General features: G+C 30.1%; 1 long non-coding RNA gene across 1 annotated transcript; it reads left to right on the top strand.

The window, feature by feature from the left end:
• The first annotated feature begins 1514 nt into the window (after window positions 1-1514).
• LOC124900028 lies at window positions 1515-7503 on the top strand. The gene is made up of 2 exons (XR_007057602.1): window positions 1515-1807; window positions 7202-7503. It is a non-coding gene; the product is annotated as an uncharacterized LOC124900028 (long non-coding RNA).
• The last annotated feature ends 153 nt before the right edge of the window (window positions 7504-7656 follow it).

The following is a 7656-nucleotide window of genomic DNA, read 5'->3' as shown; positions in this document are numbered from 1 at the left end:
ACAAGCTAAAGTTGAAAAATTAATTTCTCAAAACAAAAATATCCTCATGAAAAATTATACTTCCTCCGTACCGTTTTTCTAGTCCCAAATTGAGATGACACATTGATTAAAAAAAATAATTAATAATATGGCTAGTTTATTATAGTACCCCCTATTAGATGATGTTTACATTTTAATTTGAAGAAAAAATAATTAATACAAAAGGTAAAACATGAAATTTTTTTTTTGTCTCTTCATTATTTGTGAAAAATGATAAGTAAAATGAGAAATCAAATAGAAAATTTGAGACAAGTAAAATGGAACGGAGGGAGTATTTACCAATCTATTTCTCATTAACTCAAAAGATCTCAAATATATATAGAACTACTAGTTTAGTGTACGTGCACGTGTATTTTACAGATTTAATTAAATGATAAATTTGAAACAAATTAATAAAGAAAATATTAAGATATAAATATAGACATCGAAAATAAACTTTATTAAAAAATAAACAGCAAATCACAAAATAAATAAATAGATGTGATTTTATTTTGCAATATTGTGGATACAAGTTTGCATAATTCTTTTGATTCTTCTTTCCTAATTTTTTTTTTCGTGATTTCAAAATGTAGGATTTTGGATCTGTCCAAAATATGTTTGATCGCCAAAATATGGATCATTACTTTGATATATCGAGTTGATCTAAAAAAATTTTCACCATCACTTATTAATTGATCCAAATCTTTATCTTTTTCAATATTACATTCATTTTGGACTACATAAAAAATATGATTAGTCCTAAAGTTATTAGAATTGGAAAAGAAAAACAAGAAGTTATATATCCTACAGAATGAATAATTTTGATAAAATTAGGTTATAAATTCAAATAGAACGAAAATGGGATCTATTCATTAATCTCTTTGCTTATTTTTGGGTACATTGGATCTGAGCATATGTGAAAGAAGAAAGAAAACAATTCCCTAGCTGCAATACAAGCTGTGCCAATAGCTCAATAAACGTAACGTTACTACGAGCTACTAAATATAATGTCGTTATATAATGGTGTTCTACATAAAATACTAAAACAACATAATTATACCTAGTTATCTATTTATACTGTAGACATGTGATTTTTGATCCTTCCCGAGTTTTAAACTATTTTTGATATTAAATATTTATATTTTTGTTCGATATTTATTCTAGCTCTTATTTTATTTTTCTTATATAAATTTTAGAGGAAAATAAACAAATAAATAAAGTTACATTTTTGAATATTTTTAATTTTATTTATTTTTAGTATATTTTTAAAATAATGCGAAAATTTATAAAAAATATATATTTTCCTTTTTTTAATAAATAGGCTAATGGTTTTATTACTCACTTAGTTATATTTATTCTATATATTTATATATTATAAATTATTATTGTATTTTCTAAAATATAAAAATTAATTCATTAATATTCTTTTATTATTATTATTATTATTACTATTTTTTTTAAAAAAAAAATTGGATAATTATCCTAACTCAACTACCCTATCCTCTCTATATCCCAACTTCCCTCAACCTCTTTCCCCATCAGCGTATAAATTCCTGACTTCCCCAAAATACGTACGATCCTTATCAGAAAAACAGACTAAAATTGAGGGAAAACCATAGACGGAAAATGACAGAGAAAAAACAGGAAAAGAAGGAAAAAACAGAGTGAAAAATAAGAAGAAGGAAAGCAGAAACAGAGAGAAAGAAAAAGAAAGAGAAAAAAAAATCAGGTTCAGAATTCGGAGTTTCGTTCGAGTTACCGGTGACGACATTCTTGCTTTTACGCCTTGGTTTGTTCTTATTCAGTTCCTTTCTATTTACTTTTATAAGTATTGTTGTGAATCCAAAGCATGAATAAAGTAGTTTATGTGATTATGTTACTTTGAGTTGTGAATCAGCATATGTAAAGGAAGTTTTGTATTATGATTTAATAGTTTACTTATTTTGTTATGTGTCCTGTTTTATGTGTGTTATAACGTTACTTGGAATTAGCATATTAAATAGTTGAGTTGTTCATAGGTTAGCATGGATTTAGTTATGCAGATTTTTTAAAAATATAGGTTTAAAATAATCCCTAGCATCCTAATTGTTTAATGACAAAACAATGGATTAAGGCTCAAATAGTGGATTACATACATGAAAAATTGATGTAGAAGTGAGGGGACAATTACACATGTTGTTTGGGTGAATTGCAATTAAAATTGCAAACTAGTCATGTACTGCAACATGCTTGTTTTACACGTAGGCTGTAGTTGGTGGCTAAGTTTAACCAATAATTGGAGTATAAAAAATAAATAATGGGAGGTAATAAATGAATTATGACTAGGGTTGAGTTTGGACTTAATTCACTTTTAGTGATTTTTCTTTTTCTAATTGAGAATTACTCATTCTTTTGAAAATTGATTGATGTTTAATTTCTCTTGCCCATGCATTATGTGGCTACTCAAACAATATTTTCACCTCTATGGACTAAATTTTATTTACCTATCGTGGAATAGAAGTGCTACTATTTATTATATGTTGTGCTAAAACAAGCAAAGGAATTGTAGTGGGAATTTAGTTATTGTTAATATAAGATTTGTTAGCTGGTGGGTTAACTTTGGTGGGATTAAAGGAATGTATTTCATTTTTATTAATTTATTAGATGCATGGCTTTGTTTTAGTAATAAAGAATGTACCAGTGTAAATAATTCTTCCTATATGTTTTATTTGATAAATTTTACATGCTATTTAAAAATACTTGTAAAGCTAGTGCATACTTTGAAGTTGTTGTTGCAATAATCATTTCGTTCTAAAAATAAATAAATAATAACTTATGAATTTGGATGTGCTTAACTCCTAATCGAAAAATTAATGTGAGAAAGATTCGTTGCTATTGATAAAAGAAAAGAGAGGAAAAACTCATTTGTGAGGGAGCGAGGTGAGTTGCGGAATAATCTAAAAGTCGTTGCAAAATAAAGAGAAAAAAAAATTGAATAAGATAAAATTGTCTCGAGTTTACAAGAGACGAAACAAATGCATTTTAACGCTAGATAAATTTTAGGCACATTTAAAATATTCGTCTCAATTAAGAATGTGGCATATGCATCTTTCTGAGACATTTAAAATTCAAGGATGCAACAATGCACCTCGGTAAATATTTTTCTAGAATTAACTTTCACCGATTTATTTAATACTTTCCTAAAATTAACTTTTTATCGATTTAATACAAGAGTTTTTAAATAGTCTTAGTATATTAAAAATGAGTAAATTTAGGTTTTAAAATAATTCATCAAAATACTTTAAGTCAAGATAAGTCAATAAAAGCGACCGTGCTAGAACCACGGGACTCGAGGGGTGCCTCACACCTTCCCCTCGATCAACAGAATTTCTTACCTGACCTTCTGTTTTCGCAGACCATAATAAAGAGTCAATTCCTTTTGATTGGGGATTCAAAAAGGTGACTTAGAACACCATAACTCAATTCCAAGTGGCGACTCTGTAAATAAACTAATCCCTATTCAAAATCGTCACTTAAATTGGAAAAATTCTTCGACTTGACTCTCTCAAGAGAAAAAGGGGTGTGACATCTATGACGACTCTGCCGGGAACAATATAAGAATTCAAGCTTTTGATATTGACTTTACTTGCTTTAATTATTTTGATATTGTGTTTGTTGGCCTTATGTGCTACTTGTCGCTCATTTACTACTTTGATATTGTTGAACTGTATTATAATCTATTTTCTCTTGCGCACCCCCTCCAAGTCTCTGAAATAGGATAGAAGGAATGCAGCGCATGCATCCTACTTTCTTTTTGAGATAGCCGAAGTGTCAAGGCACCTGGTGAAGGATTATAGTCGTGTTAGGTGGGGTTCGGATTGACAACGAAATCGGTGTAGCCCTTCTACCGAACAATTTGTCCCTCCTCGACTCGAGTGTCCGCTCGGGTAAGCCAATCTAGACACCTATTCCTATTAGGCTTAAACTTAGAAGAACTGAAAACTCAGAATCTGGTTATCCCTATTAGGTTTCGCTTTATTTGCATCATATGCATTTGACTTAGCGGGACTCGACATAGGAGTCGGGTCTGTCTAGGACAGGTGACCTACTTTATAAAGATCAATATGTGCATCCTACGACTCTTTGACATTTATTTGGAAGGTTATTTGTTTGTTGATCGACTTTAGGCAACTTTAAAATGCAAGAGGTTAAATCATCCTCAAATTTAGTGAATCATTTTTCAAAGAAATAATTTATTTTTAAAAGAAAGAATTTTTTCTTATCCAGCAGCATAGTCTTATGGTCTTCATGAACTACAGAGAGGGGTGTGACATCTATGACGACTCTGCCGGGAACAATATAAGAATTCGAGCTTTTGATATTGACTTTACTTGTTTTAATTATTTTGATATTGTGTTTGTTGGATTTATGTGCTACTTGTCGCTCATTTACTACTTTGATATTGTTGAACTATGTTATAAACTATTTTCTTTTGCGCACCCCCTCCAAGTCTCTGAAATAGGATAGAAGGAATGCATCGCATGCATCCTACTTTCTTTTTGAGATAGTCGAAGTGTCAAGGCACCTGGTGAAGGATTATAGTCGTGTTAGGTGGGGTTCGGATTGGCAAAGAAATCGGTGTAGCCCTTCTATCGAACAATTTGTCCCTCCCCGACTCGAGTGTCCGCTCGAGTAAGCCAATCTAGATACCTATTCCTATTAGGCTTAAACTTAGAAGAACTGAAAACTCAGAATTTGGTTATCCCTATTAGGTTTCGCTTTATTTGTATCATATGCCTTTAACTTAGCGGGACTCGACATAGGAGTCGGGTCTGTCTAGGACAGGTGACCTACTTTATAAAGATCAATATGTGCATCCTACGACTCTTTGACATTTATTTGGAAGGTTATTTGTTTGTTGATCGACTTTAGGCAACTTTAAAATGCAAGAGGTTAAATCATCCTCAAATTTAGTGAATCATTTTTCAAAGAAATAATTTATTTTTAAAAGAAAGAATTTTTTCTTATCCAGCAGCATAGTCTTATGGTCTTCATGAACTACGAGGGTCTGATTCTCACTCTTTAGTTGGATACGCAGGAAGTCCTTTCCAGGATACGGCCCTATTTTTTAAAAAATTATTCATAGATTTATTGGGGAATATTTTAAAATAATGATTACTTTCATAATTATTTTTCTAATCCTCAAATCTAATTTGTATATTTGTATATATCTTAATAGCCTTGAATCTTTAGGGATCATGAGGCTAAGTTTTTACAAAATAAAAAGTATATATAAATCTTAACAACCCTGAACCTTTAGGGGTCTTGAGGCTGAGTTTTGTACGACCTATATTTCAAGAACTATGCGCACCTGATTCTCACCTTGATGAGATACGTAGGCAACCCATGCCGGGCTCGGTGATATTCTTAAGAATTTTTTTTGAAATTATCAAGTTTTGACATATTTGCTATCACAAAAATCAAAATAATATTGAGGTGGTTGATTTGTGGCTAAATTGACATCTCACCAATACAATACTAGGTTCAAAGAACAGGCAAGATGACACGCGAAAATGGTATATGGTCTGATATGAGGTGATGTAGACTGTTAGAAATGAGGAATAAGAAGAAATGACTAGGAAGATGAGAAGTTTGGAGTATAATATAAGTACATGCAAGTACTTGGAGAGAAAAAAAAGAGTTCCTTAGGAGGATTTGTTCATGTTTCATAATGTTCACTTGCTTTTAGAGTTCAAAACACTAAAGTTAGACATGTACGAGGGCCATGGTGATCCTTTGGCTCATCTGAAAAGGTTTTATAATTAACTAAGAGGAACAAGGAAAGAAAAACTGTTGATAACTTATTTTGGATAAAGTCCGGTGGGGATCGATAGATTCAAAATTGTTCAGGATACTTTGGGCTTAAGAAAACTGACTAAGAATGGAGTAGTAATTATCAGTCCATAACAATCTTTACATGAAAATTATAATTAGCTGAAAAAGAAAACATGCATAAAATTTACTCACGTTGGATGTTGATTATTGGCTTACTCAGCCATTAAACTTCTCTTGTTCCATGTTACAATAAGCCATTAAATGATTCTTGTTTTATTAGTCGATGAAAACCTGAAAATTGAATCAAAGTTATTAGGACAAAACTGACGAGTAAGATGTAATAAACATAAAGAAAACTATCACCCAAAGCAGACTAACCACAAAATACTTCAAGCAAGAACTTAGATTGATGGTATAAAAGCAACTCTAAAGTGTAAAGAAAAATAACTAAATTTAAAAGAAAAACGCATAACGCTACAAAGAAGCAAAAAGGATATTCATAAATAAAAAAAGAAAGAAAATTGACTTTGTACTCTACACTCTCACAGACAATAGTTTTTATATAGTAGTAGGGATCTTTTGTTCCAAAAATTGTTGTAGTGGACTCATCAACCAAAAAAGAGACTAATTAATATTTTAGCAAATTTATATAATTAAATAATTTAATTTGATATTTAATAGCATAGAAATATTTTTTTAAAAAAGTCAAAAGACGATTTTATCTTAAGAGAAGTCTTTTAATGAAGGATAAAAAGTTCAAATCACTTTTTAAAGAATCATCACACTTTTAATATATTATATAGACATATAGATATATAGATTATATAGATATAGATTAGAAAAAATTACCTAAATAAACAACTTAAGTTTCTAAACTTCTAAAAATCCCCGCACTTCTAAAAAATTACTTAAATCCCAACATTTCATATTTTTTGGTAAATTTGTGATACAAGTTAAACCTACAACTAACAAGCCGGCTCTTTACCAAAATTAATCCACATCTCCTCTTTGTACGCTGCAAAATCTGGTGCGGTTTCTATCCATCTTCTCTATCTAATTCAAAACTTTCAATCAAGGTAATTTTCCCCCATAAAATCAGTTTTAATTTATTCTATTCCTTTTTTACATTTTTTTTTTTAAATTTTTGGCGCAAGTAAAGCTATGTGAAATTTTAGTGTTTTGGTTGAGCAATTTCTTCGATTCTACTTTTTTTATGCTTCATTGTTTGAATTATCATTATGAATAGAGATTCTGGACCTTCTTTTAGTCTTGAGATTTCTCAATTAGAAAGTATCAAAGAATCTCAAGAAGTTGTAAACTTTGTTCTAGGAGATTTTGACTATGAATTTGATGGTTTTGATGAAAATAGATCAAAACATAGAAACGATCCCCAAACAATGAAGAAATTACAGCAAAACATGCTAAGAAGGACAAGAAAAAAGAAGGTAGTTCTAAGAAAAGAGGATCCAACAGTCTTGCAAGTAAAGCTCCCGCCAAAAGAAGAAGAATTGTCGAAGAAATTTGTAGAGATGAGCTTCCTAAGGTAATTGCATGTTCAGATATGTTGAATATTATACTGAGATACATATTTTGACTTGGGTGATACATTTAGAAATTCATTGTTTATCTGAAGAATGAAGCTAATTTTATATGTGTCTTGTGATTTTTTGTTATATTGAAATTATTATAACAAAAGATACAAGTTTTTATGTACATAGATACATGTTATGTTGACTTGTATCTGAGAGTTGTTGTGAATGCTTTGATATGTATCTATTGGTGTTTAAATTTTACTGAAAGTTTTATTATAAGAGATACAAGTTA

This window comes from Capsicum annuum, chromosome 7 (genome assembly GCF_002878395.1).
Source record: "Capsicum annuum cultivar UCD-10X-F1 chromosome 7, UCD10Xv1.1, whole genome shotgun sequence".
Lineage (NCBI taxonomy): Eukaryota > Viridiplantae > Streptophyta > Magnoliopsida > Solanales > Solanaceae > Capsicum > Capsicum annuum.
This window is presented reverse-complemented; position numbering and strand designations above follow the sequence as displayed.